The sequence below is a fragment of the Bombina bombina genome, chromosome 3 (genome assembly GCF_027579735.1).
Source record: "Bombina bombina isolate aBomBom1 chromosome 3, aBomBom1.pri, whole genome shotgun sequence".
In the NCBI taxonomy this organism is placed as follows: domain Eukaryota; kingdom Metazoa; phylum Chordata; class Amphibia; order Anura; family Bombinatoridae; genus Bombina; species Bombina bombina.
Genome location: NC_069501.1, coordinates 1,126,319,025 through 1,126,341,821, shown reverse-complemented (window position 1 = coordinate 1,126,341,821; position 22,797 = coordinate 1,126,319,025). Strand labels below are relative to the sequence as shown.

At 39.6% G+C, this 22,797-nt stretch overlaps 1 protein-coding gene across 2 annotated transcripts in view; it reads left to right on the top strand.

Moving 5' to 3' along the window:
- The window catches only part of WASF3 (WASP family member 3), a 269,443-nt gene that overhangs the window by 25,246 nt on the left and 221,400 nt on the right, over positions 1-22,797 (top strand). Inside the window, exon 2 of one of the 2 annotated variants that reach the window (XM_053708495.1) lies at positions 22,513-22,580. The exons of the other annotated variant lie outside the window; for it this stretch is intronic. The gene's annotated coding sequence lies outside the window, so the exon portion shown is untranslated. The remainder of the gene's footprint in view (positions 1-22,512; positions 22,581-22,797) is intronic. 2 annotated transcript variants of the gene reach the window in all.

Genomic DNA, 22,797 nt, shown 5'->3' with positions numbered 1-22,797 from the left:
ACAGATTTGTAAGGCTGCGACTTGGTCCTCCCTTCATACTTTTTCCAAATTTTCCAAATTTGATACTTTTGCTTCTTCGGAGGCTATTTTTGGGAGAAAATTTCTTCAAGCAATGGTGCCTTCCGTTTAGGTATCTGTCTTGTCCCTCCCGTTCATCCATGTCCTGTTGCTTTGGTATTGTATCCCACAAGTAAGGATGAATCCGTGGACTCGTCGTATATAGTAGAAGAAAAGGAAATGTATGCTTACCTGATAAATTGATTTCTTCTACGATACGAGTCCATGGACCTCCCTGTCATTTTAGACAGATTATATTTTTGTTTTCAAAACTTCAGTCACCTCTGCACCTTTTTAGCTTTTCTTTTCTCTTCCTATACGTTGGGTCGAATGACTGGGGGTGGAGAGAAGAGAGGAGCTATATTTACAGCTCTGCTGTGGTGCTCTTTGCCACTTCTTGTTAGCAGGAGGATAATATCCCACAAGTAAGGATGAATCCGTGGACTCGTCATATCGTAGAAAAAATCAATTTATCAGGTAAGCACAAATTTCCTTTTTCCTACTTTCAAACAGGTGCAGCAGTGTCTAGATGTCTGAAGAAGAACCCACAGAGGCGGAGGTTGATTTCTGGACTTACCTGCACCTATTACAACAGTCTGTAAAGGCTACACTTTTATCTGTGGATTAAAAATAACTGCATACTCTGTGGAAATAACTAGGCTGGCTTTGGAAGACGCTTTTACCTCGGTTTGTCAGCTGGTGCTAATTGGCGTATACATGGGAGACATACCGGAGTGTACACTGATATATGCTCCCAAATCCTGCAACCTGTGGGAGTTGGCTACTTTCTAACAACGTCAGTTTTGTTTTTGAGAGGATATTTACAATTTATTCAAACAGGTCGTATATACCTTTTGTAATATGCTCTCTATATCCTGTCATTTGGTTGTATGGGATTGTTATATGTTAAGCCTTTCTCTCATTACGCTGTGAGATAGCTTGTCACTTTTTGACATATGCCCTTATGAGTATGTTTAGTATTTATTTGTAGCTAGCATTCACTGCAGTGGTTATATTTTCTTTGACATGTTGCTTTTAGCCTATTTTTCTTCTGTTGTAGTTTATTTTTTGTAATAAATTAATTGCATTAGAACCGGCTTATGTGTGCATGTTTTTTATGGGTCTGACAACATCCCTCAGCCATATATCTACATTTTAGATCTAGAGGGGTTTTTGTTTTGAGTGCTGTAATACCCCACTATATTCACAGTATCTCATATAGCTCTACTGTGTATTTTCTCTTTCTTATAACACTGAACTAATATATAATATATATATATATATATATATATATATATATTCTTCAAGTTTAGCACTCTCAATTATAATCCGGGGTGCGCAGCATCTAATTTAGATAATACAGGAAAAAAGCAGGCACTCTCCGTTTAAATCCACAAACTTTTCTTTACTGTGTAACAAGTGATGTTTCGGGGTTTCACCCCCGTCCTCAGAAGGAAGTCTGAGGACAAGGGTGAAACCCCGAAACGTCACTTGTTACACAGTAAAGAAAAGTTTGTGGATTTAAACAGAGAGTGCCTGCTTTTTTCCTGTATATTTTATATATATATTATTATAATATAATATAATATAAAAAGTCTACACACCCCTGTTAAAATGTCAGGTTTCTGTGATGTAAAAAAAAAATTAGACAAAGTTAAATGATTTCAGAACTTTTTCCACCTTTAATGTGACCTATAAACTGTACAATTCAATTAAAAAACAAACTGAAATGTTTTAGATAGAGGGAAGAAAAAATATAATAATAAAATATGGTTGCATAAGTGTGCACACCCTTAAACTAATACTTTTGTTGAAGCACTTTTTGATTTTATTACAGCACATTTTGACTTGGCAAGATTTGCCCACTCTTCTTTGCAAAAACACTCTAAATCTGTCAGAATGTGAGGGCATCTCCTGTGCACAGCCCTCTTCAGATCACCCCACAGATTTTCAATCAGATTCAGGTCTGGGCTCTGGCTGGGCCATTCCAAAACTTTAATCTTCTTCTGGTGAAGCCATTCCTTTGTTGATTTAGATGTATGCTTTGGGTCATTGTCATGCTGAAATATGAAGTTCCTCTTCATGTTCACCTTTCTTTGGAACTGTTCATAATTCCCTCTAGCTTAACTAAGGCCCCAGTTCCAGCTGAAGAAAAACAGCCCCAAAGCATGATGCTGCCACCACCATGCTTCACTGTGGGTATGGTGTTCTTTTGGTGATGTGCAGTGTTGTTTTTGCTCCAAAAATATCTTTTGGAATTATGGCCAAAAAGTTCAACCTTGGTTTCATCAGACCAGAACACCTTTTTCCACATGCTTTTGGGAGACTTCAGATGTGTTTTTGCAAAATGTAGCCTGGCTTGGATGTTTTTCTTCGTAAGAAAAGGCTTTTGTCTTGCCACTCTACCCCATAGCCCAGACATATGAAGAATACGTGAGATTGTTGTCACATGTACCACACAGCCAGTACTTGCCAGATATTCCTGCAGCTCCTTTAATGTTGCTGTAGGCCTCTTGGTAGCCTCCAAGACCAGTTTTCTTCTCGTCTTTTCATCAATTTTGGAGGGACGTCCAGTTCTTGGTAATGTCACTGTTATGCCATATTTTCTCCACTTGATGATGACTGTGTTCCATGGTATATCTAATGCCTTAGAAATTCTTTTGTACCCTTCTCCTGACTGATACCTTTTAACAATGAGATCCCTCTGATGCTTTGGAAGCTCTCTGTGGACCATGGCTTTTGCTGTGGGATAAGACTAAGAAAATTTCAGGAAAGACCAACTAGAGCAGCTGAACTTTATTTGGGGTTAATCAGAGGTACTTTAAAAGATAGCAGGTGTATGCTGACTCCTATTTAACATGATTTTGAATGTGATTGCTTAATTCTGAACACAGCTACATCCCCAGTTATGCAACCACATTATTTTAGTTTTTTTTGTTTTCTTCCCTCCACCTAAAAGATTTCAGTTTGTTTTTCAATTGAGTTGTACAGTTTATAGGTCACATTAAAGGTGGAGAAAGTTCTGAAATGATTTATCCTTGTCTCATTTTTTTTACATCTCAGAAACCTGACATTTTAACAGGGGTGTGTAGACTTATATATATATATATATATATATATATATATATATATATATATATATATATATATATATATATATATATATATATATATATATATATATATATATATATATATATATATATATATATATATATATATATATATATATATATTATATCAGTTGTATGCAAAAGTTTAGGCACCCCCAGCAATTTAATTTTGATCTATCAAATAACGGAAGGACACAGTAATATTTCAGTAGTGAAATGAGATTTATTGGATTAACAGAAAATGTGCAATATGCATCCAAACGAAATTAGACAGGTGCATAAATTTTGGCACCCCAACAGAAAAATTGCATCAATATTTAGTAGAGCCTCCTTTCTCCAACATAGGTGTGTCCGGTCCACGGCGTCATCCTTACTTGTGGGATATTCTCTTCCCCAACAGGAAATGGCAAAGAGCCCAGCAAAGCTGGTCACATGATCCCTCCTAGGCTCCGCCTTCCCCAGTCATTCTCTTTGCCGTTGTACAGGCAACATCTCCACGGAGATGGCTTAGAGTTTTTTAGTGTTTAACTGTAGTTTTTATTATTCAATCAAGAGTTTGTTATTTTAAAATAGTGCTGGTATGTACTATTTACTCTGAAACAGAAAAGAGATGAAGATTTCTGTTTGTAAGAGGAAAATGATTTTAGCAACCGTTACTAAAATCGATGGCTGTTTCCACACAGGACTGTTGAGAGGAATTAACTTCAGTTGGGGGAACAGTGAGCAGACTTTTGCTGCTTGAGGTATGACACATTCTAACAAGACGATGTAATGCTGGAAGCTGTCATTTTCCCTATGGGATCCGGTAAGCCATTTTTATTACGTCCCTTTCGCAGAAACGGACCAGCCCCAAGTGCTACGTCCTCTAAGCAAGAGGGTAATACTTCTCAAGCCAAGCCAGCCTGGAGACCAATGCAAGGCTGGAACAAAGGAAAGCAGGCCAAGAAACCTGCCACTGCTACCAAGACAGCATGAGATGTTGGCCCCCGATCCGGGTCCGGATCTGGTGGGGGGCAGACTCTCTCTCTTCGCTCAGGCTTGGGCAAGAGATGTTCTGGATCCTTGGGCACTAGAAATAGTCTCCCAAGGTTATCTTCTGGAATTCAAGGGGCTTCCCCCAAGGGGGAGGTTCCACAGGTCTCAATTGTCTTCAGACCACATAAAAAAACAGGCATTCTTACATTGTGTAGAAGACCTGTTAAAAATGGGAGTGATTCATCCTGTTCCATTAGGAGAACAAGGGATGGGGTTCTACTCCAATCTGTTCGTAGTTCCCAAAAAAGAGGGAACATTCAGACCAATCTTAGATCTCAAGATCCTAAACAAGTTTCTCAAGGTTCCATCGTTCAAAATGGAAACCATTCGAACAATTCTTCCTTCCATCCAGGAAGGTCAATTCATGACCACGGTGGATTTAAAGGATGCGTATCTACATATTCCTATCCACAAGGAACATCATCGGTTCCTAAGGTTCGCATTCCTGGACAAGCATTACCAGTTTGTGGCACTTCCGTTCGGATTAGCCACTGCTCCAAGGATTTTCACAAAGGTACTAGGGTCCCTTCTAGCGGTGCTAAGACCAAGGGGCATTGCAGTAGTACCTTACTTGGACGACATTCTGATTCAAGCGTCGTCCCTTCCTCAAGCAAAGGCTCACACGGACATTGTCCTGGCCTTTCTCAGATCTCACGGGTGGAAAGTGAACGTAGAAAAAAGTTCTCTGTCTCCGTCAACAAGGGTTCCCTTCTTGGGAACAATAATAGACTCCTTAGAAATGAGGATTTTTCTGACAGAGGCCAGAAAATCAAAACTTCTGAACTCTTGTCAAATACTTCATTCTGTTCCTCTTCCTTCCATAGCGCAGTGCATGGAAGGAATAGGTTTGATGGTAGTGGCAATGGACATAGTTCCTTTTGCGCGCATTCATCTAAGACCATTACAACTGTGCATGCTCAGTCAGTGGAATGGGGACTATACAGACTTGTCTCCGACGATACAAGTAAATCAGAGGACCAGAGATTCACTCCGTTGGTGGCTGTCCCTGGACAACCTGTCACAGGGGATGAGCTTCCGCAGACCAGAGTGGGTCATTGTCACGACCGACGCCAGTCTGGTGGGCTGGGGCGCGGTCTGGGGACCCCTGAAAGCTCAGGGTCTTTGGTCTCGGGAAGAATCTCTTCTACCGATAAATATTCTGGAACTGAGAGCGATACTCAATGCTCTCAAGGCTTGGCCTCAGCTAGCAAAGGCCAAGTTCATACGGTTTCAATCAGACAACATGACGACTGTTGCGTACATCAACCATCAGGGGGGAACAAGGAGTTCCCTGGCGATGGAAGAAGTGACCAAAATCATTCAATGGGCGGAGACTCACTCCTGCCACTTGTCTGCAATCCACATCCCAGGAGTGGAAAATTGGGAAGCGGATTTTCTGAGTCGTCAGACATTTCATCCGGGGGAGTGGGAACTCCATCCGGAAATCTTTGCCCAAATCACTCAATTGTGGGGCATTCCAGACATGGATCTGATGGCCTCTCGTCAGAACTTCAAGGTTCCTTGCTACGGGTCCAGATCCAGGGATCCCAAGGCGACTCTAGTAGATGCACTAGTAGCACCTTGGACCTTCAAACTAGCTTATGTATTCCCGCCGTTTCCTCTCATCCCCAGGCTGGTAGCCAGGATCAATCAGGAGAGAGCATCGGTGATCTTGATAGCTCCTGCGTGGCCACGCAGGACTTGGTATGCAGACCTGGTGAATATGTCATCGGCTCCACCATGGAAGCTACCTTTGAGACGAGACCTTCTTGTTCAAGGTCCGTTCGAACATCCGAATCTGGTCTCACTCCAACTGACTGCTTGGAGATTGAACGCTTGATCTTATCAAAGCGAGGGTTCTCAGATTCTGTCATTGATACTCTTGTTCAGGCCAGAAAGCCTGTAACTAGAAAAATTTACCACAAAATATGGAAAAAATATATCTGTTGGTGTGAATCTAAAGGATTCCCTTGGGACAAGGTAAAAATTCCTAAGATTCTATCCTTTCTTCAAGAAGGTTTGGAGAAAGGATTATCTGCTAGTTCCTTGAAGGGACAGATTTCTGCCTTGTCTGTGTTACTTCACAAAAAACTGGCAGCTGTGCCAGATGTTCAAGCCTTTGTTCAGGCTCTGGTTAGAATCAAGCCTGTTTACAAACCTTTGACTCCTCCTTGGAGTCTCAATTTAGTTCTTTCAGTTCTTCAGGGGGTTCCGTTTGAACCCTTACATTCCGTTGATATTAAGTTATTATCTTGGAAAGTTTTGTTTTTGGTTGCAATTTCTTCTGCTAGAAGAGTTTCAGAATTATCTGCTCTGCAGTGTTCTCCTCCTTATCTGGTGTTCCATGCAGATAAGGTGGTTTTACGTACTAAACCTGGTTTTCTTCCGAAAGTTGTTTCTAACAAAAACATTAACCAGGAGATAGTCGTGCCTTCTTTGTGTCCGAATCCAGTTTCAAAGAAGGAACGTTTGTTGCACAATTTGGATGTTGTTCGTGCTCTAAAATTCTATTTAGATGCTACAAAGGATTTTAGACAAACATCTTCCTTGTTTGTTGTTTATTCTGGTAAAAAGAGAGGTCAAAAAGCAACTTCTACCTCTCTCTCTTTTTGGATTAAAAGCATCATCAGATTGGCTTATGAGACTGCCGGACGGCAGCCTCCTGAAAGAATCACAGCTCATTCCACTAGGGCTGTGGCTTCCACATGGGCCTTCAAGAACGAGGCTTCTGTTGATCAGATATGTAAGGCAGCGACTTGGTCTTCACTGCACACTTTTACTAAATTTTACAAGTTTGATACTTTTGCTTCTTCTGAGGCTATTTTTGGGAGAAAGGTTTTGCAAGCCGTGGTGCCTTCCATCTAGGTGACCTGATTTGCTCCCTCCCTTCATCCGTGTCCTAAAGCTTTGGTATTGGTTCCCACAAGTAAGGATGACGCCGTGGACCGGACACACCTATGTTGGAGAAAACAGAATTTATGTTTACCTGATAAATTACTTTCTCCAACGGTGTGTCCGGTCCACGGCCCGCCCTGGTTTTTTAATCAGGTCTGATAATTTATTTTCTTTAACTACAGTCACCACGGTATCATATGGTTTCTCCTATGCAAATATTCCTCCTTTACGTCGGTCGAATGACTGGGGAAGGCGGAGCCTAGGAGGGATCATGTGACCAGCTTTGCTGGGCTCTTTGCCATTTCCTGTTGGGGAAGAGAATATCCCACAAGTAAGGATGACGCCGTGGACCGGACACACCGTTGGAGAAAGTAATTTATCAGGTAAACATAAATTCTGTTTTTAAAAGAAATAACAGCCTCTAGACGCTTCCTATAGCCTGTAATGAGTGTCTGGATGAAGGTATTTTGGACCATTCCTCCTTTCAAAACATCTCCAGTTCAGTTAGGTTTGATGGTTGCCGAGCATGGACAGCCCGCTTCAAATCACCCCACAGATTTTCAATGATATTCAGGTCTGGGGACTGGGATGGCCAGTCCATAACATTGTACTTGTTCCTCTGCAAAAATGTCAGAGTAGATTTTAAGCAGTGTTTTGGGTCGTTGTCTTGTTGAAATATCCAGCCACGACGTAACTTCAACTTTGTGACCGATTCCTCAACATTATTCTCAAGTATCTGCTGATATTGAGTGGAATCCATGCGACCCTCAACTTTAATAAGATTCACAGTACCAACACTGGCCACACAGCCCCACAGCATGATGGAACATCCACCAAATTTCATTGTGGGTAGCAAGTATTTGTCTTGGAACGCAGTGTTCTTTTGCCGCCTTGCATAATACCCCTTGTTATGACCAAATAACTCAATCTTTGTTTCATCAGTCCACAGCACCTTCTTCCAGAATGAAGCTGGCTTGTCCAAATGTGCGTTTGCATACCTCAAGCGACTCTGTTTGTGGCGTGAGTGCAGAGAAGGCTTCTTCCGCATCACTCTCCCATACAGCTTCTTGTGCAAAGTGCGCTGAATTGTTGAGCGATGCACAGTGACACCATCTGCAGCAAGATAATGTTGTAGGTCTTTGGAGGTGGTCTGTGGGCTGTTTTTGACCGTTCTCACCATCCTTTGCTTCTGTGGTCTTCCATTTCCTCACTATGTTCCTCACAGTGGACACTGACAGCTTAAATCTCTGCAATAGCTTTTTGTAGCCTTCCCCTAAACCATAATGTTGAACAATCTTTGTTTTCAGGTCATTTGAGAGTTGTTTTGATGCCCCCATGTTGCCACACTTCAGAGGAGAGTCAAAGTGAACAACAACTTGCAATTGGTCACCTTAAATACCTTTTCTCATGATTGGATTCACCTGTCTATGAAGTTCAAGGCTTAATGGGCTCACTAAACCAATTGTGTGTTCCAATTAATCAGTGCTAGGTAGTTACAGGTATTCAAATGAACAAAATGACAAGGGTGCCCACATTTCACCTGTCTAATTTTTTTTTATGTATATTGCACATTTTCTGTTAAACCAATAAACCTAATTTCACTACTGAAATATTACTGTGTCCTTCAGTTATTTGATAGATCAAAATGAAATTGCTGATCCAAACACCCAATTATTTATAAATGAAAATCATGGAAATTGTCAGGGGTGCCTACATTTTTGCATACAACTGTATATATCCAAAAGAATCCCCAAAATAGGTAAAAATGGGAGCGGCACTCACTGGATTTGTAATTTTAAAGAAAAAAGCGTTTAATTTCACAAACTCTCCTGTGACGCTTCCTCAGGCAGTGCATAGTGAACAAACAAGGTGTCATATATATCCTTAACAATCAAATATGTTAATCAATATGCAAAATACAAACAAAACAAAACGTACCCCATCTTCCGTGTGTAATTCGCGAAAGATTGAACCAAACACTTCCAGTGTGGCCTTACACGTGACTACTCAGCGTGTCATCACCATGCTGATGTTGGTAACAAAAAACATTTGTATCTATACAATCCTAGTAACGATCGGGATCATGTATCACATCCCCAATGGTAATTGTGGTAAAAAAAGATAAATATGTGTACATTCCTGAGGTGCCTGATTTAGATTTCAGCGAAGGAGCCTAGTGCAGTGTATATACAAACATATCGCTAAGTTATTATTATTATTATTAATACCAGTTATTTGTAGAGCGCCAACAGATGCCACAGCACTATGAACATAGGTGGTTTACAAAATAACATTTACAAGGGTTAAGTGGGTACAGGGCCCTGCCGAGAGTTGCACTGTTGTAGTTGGCTCTTATGAATGTGAACTACAAACAGCTGTCCTCGTAGGCTTACATGTTATAGGGTTTAAGGGGATAGCAGTGGAGATAGGAAGGTTAGTGTAGGTTGTATGCATTCCTGAATAGTAGAGTCTTCAGGGAGCGCTTGAAGCTTTCAAAAACTAGGGGGAGAGTCTTGTGGAACGAGTCAGAGAGTTCCATGAGTTGGGAACCAGTCTGGAAAAATCTTGTAAACGGGAATGTGAGGAGGTAATGAGAGGAGGAGTGTAGGAGATCATGACCAAAGCAAGGTTTGAGATGTAGGGGGGGGGGCAGTGCAGTTGAGGGCTTTGTGTGTCAGAGTGAGAATTTTGTGTTTAATCCTGGAGGCAAGAGGAAGCCAGTGAAGGGATTGGCAGAGAGGTGCAGCAGATGAAGAGCGACGTGTAAGGAAGATGAACCTGGCAGAGGCATTCATTATGGATTGTAATGGAGCTAGGCAGCAGCTAGGGAGACCAGAGATGATGGGGTTGCAGTAGTCGAGGCGAGAGAGGATTAGAGTGGATTCAAATCTTAGTTGTGTCTTGTGTAAGGAAATGTCTAATTTTAGAGGGGGTGGAGATTTTGGATGAAGGGGGGGGGGAAATAAGGAGCTCGGTTTTGGAAAGATTTAGCTTGAGGTAGTGAGAGGACATCCAAGATGAGATATGAGAGAGACAGTGACATGGGTTAGCAAGGAAGGAGATAGTTCTGGTGCAGAGAGGTAGATTTTAATGTCATTGGCATACAAATGATAATGAAACCCATGGGACTTTATTAAGGAACCTAATGAGGACGTGTAGATTGAGAAGAGGAGGGGGACCAAGGATAGAGCCTGGCAGCACCCCAACAGAAAGAGGTAGCGGGGCAGAGGATGCCCCAGAGAAGGCTACACTAAAGGTACAGTTAGATAGGAAGAGAACTACGAGAGAGCTGTGTCACAGATGCCGAAGGAATGGAGGGTTCGGAGCAAAAGAGGGTGGTCGACAGTATTAAAGGCTGCAGGCAGATCAAGGAGGATAAGTAGAGAGAAGTGGCCTTTGGAGTTTGCTGTAATTAGGTCGTTAGTAACCTTAACAATTGCTGTCTCTGTGGAGTGTAGGGGGCAAAATACAGGTTGCAGTCGGTCAAAGAGAGAGTTTAATGTAAAATAATTGGATAGTTGTGCATATACTAGCTTTTCAAGAAGCTTTGAGGCAAGAGGGAGTAGGGAAATAGGGCGGTAGTTGGATGGGGAGGTTGGATCGAGATGAGGGAAATATACCAGCGCTGAGGGAGAGATTGAAGATGTGTGCGAGTATAGGGGTAAGGGTAGAAGAGAGGGAGGGGGTAGCTGTGAGGGGATGGGGTCGAGGGGACAGGTAGTGAGGTGAGAGGATAGTATAAGGGCAGAAACCTCTACCTCTGTAACAGGGGCAAAAGAGCTAAATTTTTGGCTATGTGGGTTTTGGATGATTGTGAGCTTTTGGGGGGGTGGGAAACCGGTAGTATGTTGCGAGCCGATTTTCATTTCTGATGGAGTCAATTTTGTTGTTAAAGTAGCTGGCAAAATCTTGAGCTGAGAGAGAAGTTGTAGTGGGGGTGGGTGGAGAACAGACTTTTTGAGAGAGAGTAGAGCAGTAATGTTGTTTATATAGATTAAGGGCAGAAAACTAAGAGTTCAAGATGAACTTATAGTGAAGAAAGTCAGCTGAACTTGTTGCAATGCCATTTTCTCTGATCACTCTTGGTGACTAGACACTGCAACTTCCATAGTTTAGACTCTTATTCCTTATGACTATACCTATTTGATTTATAGTAAGTTTACAGGGGTTTCTGATTTATTACAGTTTGCCTATTTCACATTATTAATTAATCTATATTGACCTAATGCCACACAAATCTAACAATGTCTCATGAGCCATTAGAAGTACTATCATTCCTTGTTATCCATATATGGAAGACTGATTAAGGTAACTACACTGCCACTACTATTTAAACACTAATGTTTGCAGGCATATTATTGCGATACAAAGTTTGCTTAAACTGTTAATCTGCACTATCTATGTGTTTAACCCAAGATGGGGGAATCTATTTTTTAGACTGAGTATGATAGTTACAGTGATCTACCAATGGGAATAGTCGGATCCAAAACCAAACTATTTTGTTCAAAATTGAGATATAAATGATTTATTAAGTCAATCTTGAGCTGGCGATACCACTTTAAGGGGGTTACTAACCCCGCGTTTTTAAAACTGTTTAGCAGTTAGCATAATTTATATGTTTCAACATCAAATTTGGTTCCCGATAGTATATATGATGTCCCGTTGTCAGTAAATATTACTTCTCCGTTGCATTATCTAATTTTTTTGTGTATTGTCTTGGCACTTAAAGATAGGTTTGTATATACACTGCAATAGGATTCTTCACTGAAATGTAAATCAGGCACCTTAGGAATGTACACATATGTATCTTTTTTCACCACAATTACCATGTGGGATGTGATACATGATCACGATCGTTACTAGATTGTATACATACAAATGTTTTTTGTTACCAACATCACCATGGTGATGACACGCTGAGAAGTCACGTGTAGGGCTTACACATGGAAGATGGGTGGGGGTGCTATGTTTTGTTTGTATTTTGATTAACATATTTGATTGTTAAGGGTATATATGACACTTTGTTTGTTCACTATGCACTGTCTGATGAAGGGGTTAACAACCCCGAAACGTCACAGGAGAGTTTGTGAAATTAAAGGTTTTTTTCTTTAAAATTACAAATCCAGTTAGTGCCGCTTACCATTTTTGCCTATTTTGGGGATTCTTTTGGATATACAATTGCTTCAAGCTGGGCAACCCTGGTGGTTGACTACTATGTGAGAGTGCCTGCCTTTTGGATATATAGATAGATAGATAGATAGATAGATATTATTATTATTTGGATTCTTAGTTAGGATCTGAATGTGGAAGTATGCAGCCCCTCAAACCATTCCTCTCTTTTCAAAAACTAACGGCTAGATTTAGAGTTTTGTCGGTAACGACCCGCGTAGCTAACGCTGGCTTTTTTCTGGCCGCACCTTTAAAATAACTCTGGTATTGAGAGTCCACAGAATGGCTGCGTTAGGCTCCAAAAAGGGAGAGTACAGGCATATTTAACGCCACTCCAACTCTCGATACCAGAGTTGCTTACGGACGCGGCCAGCCTCAAAAACGTGCTCGTGCACGATTCCCCCGTAGGAAACAATGGGGCTGTTTGAGCTGAAAAAAAAAAACTAACACCTGCAAAAAAGCCGCGTTCAGCTCCTAACGCAGCCCCATTGTTTGCTATGGGGAAACACTTCCTACGTCTGCACCTAACACCCTAACATGTACCCCGAGTCTAAACACCCCTAACCTTACACTTATTAACCCCTAATCTGCCGCCCCCGCTATCGCTGACCCCTGCATATTATTATTATTAACCCCTAATCTACCGCTCCGTAAACCGCCGCTACTTACATTATCCCTATGTACCCCTAATCTGCTGCCCCTAACACCGCCGACCCCTATGTTATATTTATTAACCCCTAATCTGCCCCCCACAACGTCGCCTCCACCTGCCTACACTTATTAACCCCTAATCTGCCGACTGCACCGCTATTATAATAAAGTTATTAACCCCTAATCCGCCTCACTAACCCTATAATAAATAGTATTAACCCCTAATCTGCCCTCCCTAACATCGCCGACACCTAACTTCAATTATTAACCCCTAATCTGCCGACGAGCTCACCGCTATTCTAATAAATGTATTAACCCCTAAAGCTAAGTCTAACCCTAACACTAACACCCCCCTAAGTTAAATATAATTTAAATCTAACAAAATTAATTCACTCTTATTAAATAAATTATTCCTATTTAAAGCTAAATACTTACCTGTAAAAAGAAACCCTAATATAGCTACAATATAACGAATAATTACATTGTAGCTATTTTAGGATTAATATTTATTTTACAGGCAACTTTGTAATTATTTTAACCAGGTACAATAGCTATTAAATAGTTAAGAACTATTTAATAGTTACCTAGTTAAAATAATAACAAAATTACCTGTAAAATAAATCCTAACCTAAGTTACAATTAAACCTAACACTACACTATCAATAAATTAATTAAATACAATTCCTACAAATAAATACAATGAAATAAACTAACTAAGTTACAAAAAATAAAAAAATATTTACAAACAGAAATATATTACAACAATTTTAAACTAATTACACCTACTCTAAGCCCCCTAATAAAATAACAAAGCCCCCAAAATAAAAAAAATGCCCTACCCTATTCTAAATTACTAAAGTTCAAAGCTCTTTTACCTTACCAGCCCTGAACAGGGCCCTTTGCGGGGCATGCCCCAAGAAGTTCAGCTCTTTTGCCTGTAAAAAAAAACATACAATACCCCCCCCCCCCCCCAACATTACAACCCACCACCCACATACCCCTAATCTAACCCAAACCCCCCTTAAATAAATCTAACACTAAGCCCCTGAAGATCTCCCTACCTTGAGTCGTCTTCACCCAGCCGAGCCAAATTTTTCATCCAAGCGGAGCAAGAAGAGGTCCTCCATCCGGTAGAAGTCTTCATCCAAGCGGCATCTTCTATCGTCATCCATCCGGAGCGGCAGCATCCTGAAGACCTCCGACGCGGAACATCCATCCTGGCCGACGACTGAACGACAAATGATGGTTCCTTTAAATGACGTCATCCAAGATGGCGTCCCTCGAATTCCGATTGGCTGATTCTATCAGCCAATCGGAATTAAGGTAGGAATATTCTGATTGGCTGATGGAGTCAGCCAATCAGATTGAGCTCGCATTCTATTGGCTGATCGGAACATCCAATAGAATGCAAGCTCAATCTGATTGGATCAGCCAATCGGATTGAACTTGATTCTGATTGGCTGATTCCATCAGCCAATCAGAATATTCCTACCTTAATTCCGATTGGCTGATAGAATCCTATCAGCCAATCGGAATTCGAGGGACGCCATCTTGGATGACGTCATTTAAAGGAACCGTCATTCGTCGGCCAGGATGGATGTTCCGCGTCGGAGGTCTTCAGGATGCTGCCGCTCCGCTCCGGATGGATGACGATAGAAGATGCCGCTTGGATGAAGACTTCAATTGGATGGAAGACCTCTTCTTGCTCCGCTTGGATGAAGAATTTGGCTCGGCTGGGTGAAGACGACTCCAGGTAGGGAGATCTTCAGGGGCTTAGTGTTAGGTTTATTTAAGGGGGGTTTGGGTTAGATTTAGGGGTATGTGGGTGGTGGGTTGTAATGTTGGGGGGGGGGTATTGTATGTTTTTTTTTTTCAGGCAAAAGAGCTGAACTTCTTGGGGCATGCCCCGCAAAGGGCCCTGTTCAGGGCTGGTAAGGTAAAAGAGCTTTGAACTTTAGTAATTTAGAATAGGGTAGGGCATTTTTTTATTTTGGGGGGCTTTGTTATTTTATTAGGGGGCTTAGAGTAGGTGTAATTAGTTTAAAATTGTTGTAATATATTTCTAATGTTTGTAAATATTTTTTTATTTTTTGTAACTTAGTTCTTTTTTATTTTTTGTACTTTAGTTAGTTTATTTCATTGTATTTATTTGTAGGAATTGTATTTAATTAATTTATTGATAGTGTAGTGTTAGGTTTAATTGTAACTTAGGTTAGGATTTATTTTACAGGTAATTTTGATATTATTTTAACTAGGTAGCTATTAAATAGTTCTTAACTATTTAATAGCTATTGTACTTGGTTAAAATAATTACAAAGTTGCCTGTAAAATAAATAGTAATCCTAAAATAGCTACAATGTAATTATTCGTTATATTGTAGCTATATTAGGGTTTATTTTACAGGTAAGTATTTAGCTTTAAATAGGAATAATTTATTTAATAAGAGTTAATTAATTTCGTTAGATTTAAATTATATTTAATTTAGGGGGGTGTTAGTGTTAGGGTTAGACTTAGCTTTAGGGGTTAATACATTTATTAAAATAGCGGTGAGCTCGTCGGCAGATTAGGGGTTAATAATTGAAGTTAGGTGTCGGCGATGTTAGGGAGGGCAGATTAGGGGTTAATACTATTTATTATAGGGTTAGTGAGGCGGATTAGGGGTTAATAACTTTATTATAGTAGCGGTGCGGTCCGCTCGGCAGATTAGGGGTTAATAAGTGTAGGCAGGTGGAGGCGACGTTGAGGGGGGCAGATTAGGGGTTAATAAATATAATATAGGGGTCGGCGGTGTTAGGGGCAGCAGATTAGGGGTACATAGCTATAATGTAGGTGGCGGCTCTTTGCGGTCGGCAGATTAGGGGTTAATTATTGTAGGTAGCTGGCTGCGACGTTGTGGGGGGCAGGTTAGGGGTTAATAAATATATAGGGGTCGGCGGTGTTGGGGGCAGCAGATTAGGGGTACATAAGTATAACGTAGGTGGCGGTCGGCAGATTAGGGGTTAAAAAAATTTAATCGAGTGTCGGCTATGTGGGGGGGCCTCGGTTTAGGGTTACATAGGTAGTTTATGGGTGTTAGTGTACTTTAGGGCACAGTAGTTAAGAACTTTATGAACCGGCATTAGCCCAGAAAGCTCTTAACTACTGACTTTTTTCTGCGGCTGGAGTTTTGTCGTTAGATTTCTAACGCTCACTTCAGACACGACTCTAAATACCGGAGTTAGAAAGATCCCATTGAAAAGATAGGATACGCAATTGACGTAAGGGGATCTGCGGTATGGAAAAGTCTCGGCTGAAAAGTGAGCGTTAGACCCTTTTTTTGAATGACTCCAAATACCGGCGGTAGCCTAAAACCAGCATTAGGAGCCTCTAACGCTGGTTTTCACGGCTACCGCCAAGCTCCAAATCTAGGCCTAAGTTAATAAACACCTAGGAAGGTGGCACACTGGTGAAATCTAAAAATAAAAAAAAGGATATTAAAAATAAACAAATGTTATATATGAAAACAAATGTGATTTTAATGCACATGATTGCAGTTGTTATAATAATGAAAATAGTTCATAAATAAAGTCCATATATTAATAATCAAAGTTCTGTTGTAGACATGATTCAAGGGTGGAAACCAATTTGAAATGGTGTAAAACAGTTCCACTTGTGGAGAATGATCTCAATTCACCTCGATCTAGATCAGAAAGAGAAAGGGGCGCTTCATAGTGAAATCCGTATGCAATATGGTCAGAATAAAGAAAGTATAAAACTCACAATTTGTGATGGCACTTATATAGTGCAAACAGGCAGGCTGACACTCGCAGTAGTCAGCTAACTGGATACTTCTCCCGTATCAGGGTGGATCCTGACTCAGGTCCCTGGTCTGTCAGTGTCCAAGCCGCAACACCAGCAAACAAAACAGTGTAGAAAGAACAAGATCACTAATGGAGTGATGCAGGTGTAATAAATGTCCTGTGAAAGGCAGACACCTCCGTGAAAGGTTAAAATATAGTTTAATATTGCAACGCATTTCTCGACCCAAATATTACGGTCGTTTTATCAGGCAAAAATATTGGTGTATACAAACAGATAAAATGGCTGCTTATTTAAGCCGCAACATTGTATTTCATTGGCTGTCCATAGTTTTCAAGTTATCCAATGATAAGGAAGTTAAGTCTGCTAAAAGGCACTGATGTAATCAGTTTCTATTAACACATAATGTGTGTTATTTAAAATGTAAATTATGCCCATTTGCGAGCATAAAAATGTATAAATATTGCATGTCGCCATTAATTTAAAACGGGGACTTGTGTTGAAATAATCAATAAAAGATACCATTTATATGATTAAAATTTGAATCTGACAATTGACAGATAATCGAGGGGCTGTGGGAAGACTATTCTTATTACTAATTCATAGTCTTCCCACAGCCCCTCGATTATCTGTCAATTGTCAGATTCAAATTTTATCATAAATTGTATCTTTTATTGAGTCAGGATCCAACCTGATATGGGAGAAGTATCCAGTTAGCTGACTACTGCGAGTGTCAGCCAGCCTGTTTGCACTATATAAGCGCCATCACAAATTGTGAGTTTTATTCTTTCTTTATTCTGAATCTGACCGTATTGCATACGGATTTCACTATGAGGCGCCCCTTTCTCTTTCTGATCTATATTCCTCTCTTTTATTCAGTGTCTGATTTATTCTTGTGAAAGATGACCACGCTAAGATCCGTACAAATCCAGATCTTAGTATGTGGTCTTTCACAAGAATAAATCTGCTCCCAAAAGATCCAAATTGGTGAGCAAACCCGCTCTCTTTATGGAGACTTGTACATACCGGCATGATTGGATTACCATCTGTTTGTTGTTTCTCATGCTGCTGATGCTACCGAGAAATATCTTCTAAACGAGAATACCGCATCTTTGTTTCCTTTGATTGATCATCACTCCTTAGCTGAGCTCCATTTAAAGACATATCCCATTGTAACTTTGGCTCCTTTGTACCTATTGTGTAGTGATAATACAACTTATAATTAATATCACTCCTATTACATGTATTTTGAGCGAGTCTTAATATGCATCTGACAGAAGCAAAATCTTTTTTTTCTCTATGCAACCAGTTAGTGACAATGACTCCACTGGTTTCTCTTTTGAGAATTTGTTCAATACAAATCTTAGGACATATACTATGGAGGATATTGTTATACATGAATACCAAACACTTATGGAAAAATATTTGTCTCTTAATATGATTCCATGTGGACTAAGCATAAAAAAAAAAAGTTTCCCACATTTCTAGTGGCTGATCCTGAGTTTAAAGAAAAATGGAATACTGTATTGACTGATTGCTCATTAAGACTTATTCATTTGCTTATTGAACACAAGACCAAAGTCTTAGATTTACGACATTCAGAAATATATGAATAAGTTTATAGATCATACAGAATATCAAAAGTTGGACCATTTGTTGAAAAATACAGTGTCTAAGGTTAAATTGAAGATTAACATTTAAATACTTAGTATATTTGAAAGGGATAGCCAGGATTATTTATGTGACGATGTTTACAGATGGCCCACACTTGAAACTAAAAAAAAACCTTACACAAGGATACAGATAGATTTTGCTAAAGAAGGTTCCTCTCCGATAAGTGATGTTAATAATGCCTGTGTCTGATTTTTGTGAGGTGGCCTGAATAGGTGCGGTTTCAATTCCAATTTTGAAAATCACTAATGAGTACCATCGTTAACATCAGGTTCCCCTTCAGAAGTACAATAAACTGAATTAATGCTCTCCATACCCCACTCTAAGAGCTCATTACCACTAAGTGTACCTACAATGCCAACTTTCACAAAACCTATAGCTACTCACCTGGAGGCTGTAGTTGCCTCAAGTCAAGTTTTACAAAAGGATTTTCACAGGAGGCTGTCAGAAAAGTAGGTGAAAGCCAAACACAAGGCAATTAAAAAAAAAAAAGTCACTATACTCTCAGGCTAACTAGAACATACACAACAAATACAAAACTTGGATGTGGTTGACGTATCTTCAGACATGGAGAAACAAGTCCTAAAATATGGCTTGGGTTTTGTACCAAGTTTAATGTATTTTAGACCATCTTGGATGTCAATCTTTTTGTGCGCAATCTCACTCTCAAGAAACATTATATGATGGTACAAGGTTCCCTTAATGAATTTGGTGAACTTGCTCGGGAGAGGAGTGTGCACACTCCACTTGACATTCAATCTAGTGCTGACTTTGCTACTACTTGTGATACATATTTGCTCTTCCAATTAGAGGCTATACATACCTTACTCAAAAGATCACCTTGTCATCCATCAGGCTGATAAAGGCAGTATTGTAGTCATTATGAACAAATCGTATTATACCATTGAGGCCCTTGGACAGCTGGATTATTAGGAGGCTTATATTAAATTATATTATTATATTATAAATTATATCATGATCGAACAATAGTCTATCAAAGAGAGTTGATGAAGCATTTTATTTAAATGTTATTGATCAGTTCACCTTCGATTACCTATTTGTGAGGTCACCGGTAGTAACAATTTTTCATTTGTTTCCTAAATATACTAATGTAACTGGATTGCTACTTTGTTAAAACCCTTGGTGGATTTACTTCTATTTTTTTTTTTTGTGACATTAAACATGTTTTTACATTAGTACAAGATATTAGATGGACATCTAATATGTCATTGCTACCAATGGATGTAGTGAGTCTTTATACGGCTATTCCTCACCACCTGGACCTTAGAACACTAGAGACTACACAACAGATATTAAGAAAACACATAAGCAGATGCCTGTCCCCATCCATTACAGTAAACTATAAGACAGCACCAAACAGACAAACTCGAATTACAAAACAACTAGCCACCACTGTTGCAAACATCAATGACCTAAGACCAGGTAACTGCAAGACAGGTACATTTCTCATGTTCCAAAAACAAATAGGGCAACTCAAGAAGCCTCAGGAATTTAAAAACTAACTGAAAATATCTTTGGCTGGGTTAAATTATATCCTGAAACCTCTGGTAAAAAGCACAGCCAGCCTATTTATTTATATATCAAGGCACCACAGACCTGCTAAATCTTGGCAACTATGGATGTTTAAGCACCAATATCACTCACCCGGCTAGCAGCATAACCACACAACTGAATTTTATGGATAGCAATATTTACATGAAGAAATACTATATATGCATACTTATATCACAAATCCACAGATGGCCCCTCACATGCTAAATATGATAGCTTTCATTCCAAATACTCCACTGTATACTCCATTTACAGCTAAGCCATAAGGTACAGTCTTATTTGCTCAGACAAACTGACAGGAATTCATATTTCAAATCCCTATAAAAAATGTATTCAGGAACTCAAGAACCATAGAAACCCAAGTTCACAGAGCCATTAATATACCCACAGACCAAACTTTTGCAATGCAGAACGCTGCTGGAGACTAACAGTAGACTTGTTGTCACATATACAAATACAATTGCTAGAGACTTGCATCCAACTTTTCACAAGGATTGCCAACTAAAGGAAAACTTCTCAGAACCATATAGACAGTCTCTAAATATTAGAAAAATGATAATCAAAAGTGACCTGTCGCACCCCACACCAAAACCCTCCCCAAAAAACGTGAAAACGGTTTAAAGCAGAAAAAAAAATGTAAAACATACTCTTGACGGAGGGACCCTAATAATCTGAATTTTTTTTTATTCCCTTTTAGATAGCCTGCTATCACCTGTTTGTCACTTTTTGTAATTTTTTGCAAAATGATTTATGCTTTCTTGAAATACACTGATTAACATACTACCCTTTTTCTGCTACAGCTTAAAAATAGAGATTTTTATTTTAATGTATATAGCCATATGTTTACATTAATCATGTTGAGCTTATGCAAATATTAAAAATGCAAGGGATAAGTAAGTTTACTTTAACATGATGGTTTTACCCAATACTAAACCTCCATTATTGGCTTGAATGAGCAGCTGGAGGGCTCTAGGGTTTAAGTATTCTATAAATCACAATAATCACTGTGTATTCCCCCAATAATTCATCTTCCTTGCACTTCTCACCCCACTCCATAGATGAACTGGCTTCAATGTATATTTTATGAACCTACATTATGGTTCTCTTTCCTTGAAGTGATGGTAAACTTTTAACACATTTTTCCCCCTCAGTAATGTTTTAACACACAGGAATGAAGCATTAAATCCTCATTTTCAGAGGTAGTAAAAGCTTTTATCTATACATATTTTTATTTTAAGTGTTGTTGACTATGCAATCTCCCCGGAAGATTAATCGAGCAGCCAGATTATCCCAGCTAAACAGAAAGCTTGAAAGGTAAATTAACAAGAACAGTGTACAGTGCTCAGCATAAATGAGTACATCCCTTTTTGAAAAGTAAGATTTTAATATCTCAATGAACACAAGAACAATTTCCAGAATTTTGACAAAACTGAGTTTTAGAGAACATTTGTTTAGCTCATTACATGAAAGTAAGGTTAATAATATAACTTAGATTACAAAATCTTCAGGTTTACTCAATGTAGGTGATGCACAAATGAATACACCTCACAATAAAAAGTACTACATCTAGTATTTTGTATGACCTACATGATTTTTAAGGACGGCACCAAGTCTTCTAGGCATGGAATGAACAAGTTGGCGACATATTGCAACATTGATCTTTTTCCATTCTTCAAGAACGACCTCTTTTAGAGCCTGGATGCTGGATGGAGAGTGATGCTCAACTTGTCTCTTCAGAACTCCCCATAGGTGTTCGATTGGGTTCAGATAAGGAGACATATTTGGCCACTGCACCACTTTCACCCTTTTCTTCTTCAGAAATACAAAAGTGGCCTTAGATGTGTGTTTTGGATCATTGTCATGTTGGGAAAACTGCACGATGACCAAGGGCAAGGAGTGATGGTAGCACCTTCTCTTTCAATATAGAGCAGTACATCTGTGAATTCATGATACCATTAATGAAATGCAGCTCCCCGACACCAGCAGCACTCATGCAGCCCCACAGAAGGAAACTGCCACCACCATGTTTCACTATAAGCACCATGCATTTTTCATTGTATTCCTCACCTTTGCGATGCCATACAGTTTTGAAGCCATCAGTTCCAAAAACATTTATCTTGGTCTCATCACTCCAAAGTACAGAGTCCCAGTAGTTTTCTTTTTCAGCATGTGTCCTGGCAAATTCTAGGCAGGCTTTTTTGTGCATGGGCTTTAGGAGAGGCTTCCTTTGTGGATGATCCCCATGCATGCCATTCCTCTGCAGTGTACGCCGTATTGTGTCCTGGGAAACAATCACCCCAGTTTGGCTTTCTACTTCTTTAGCTAAAAGTAGTGAACTTGCATGGCAATTTTATTGAACCCTTCTCATCAGAAGACGCTCCTGTCGAGGTGTTAACTTCCATGGATGGTCTAGACGTCACTGAGAGATGGTTGCATCTTTGCTACATTTTTGTATCACTTTTGCTACAGTATTCTGACTGATAAGTAAAGCTTTGTTGATCTTCTTGTAGCATTCACCTTTCTTGTGTAAAGAAATTATTTTCTTTCTTAGGCCTTGCGACATTTCTCTTACATGTGGTGCCATTGCTGACAGCATGACATGGGAAGGGGTTTTCTTTGGTAAGTAACGCCCTTTTATAATCAACTGTCTGCTGGACACCTGTTTAATGAATAATTAGACTCACCTGTAGTTGAATTCTTGTTAATTAGGAATTTGTTGTCAGACATTTAGATTTGCTCCTATGACTTTCATTAGGGTGTATTCTTTTTTGCAACATGGTCTTGAATTAATTTGTTAGGAAAAATACTTTGTTGTGGGTGCAAATTAACGCATCTT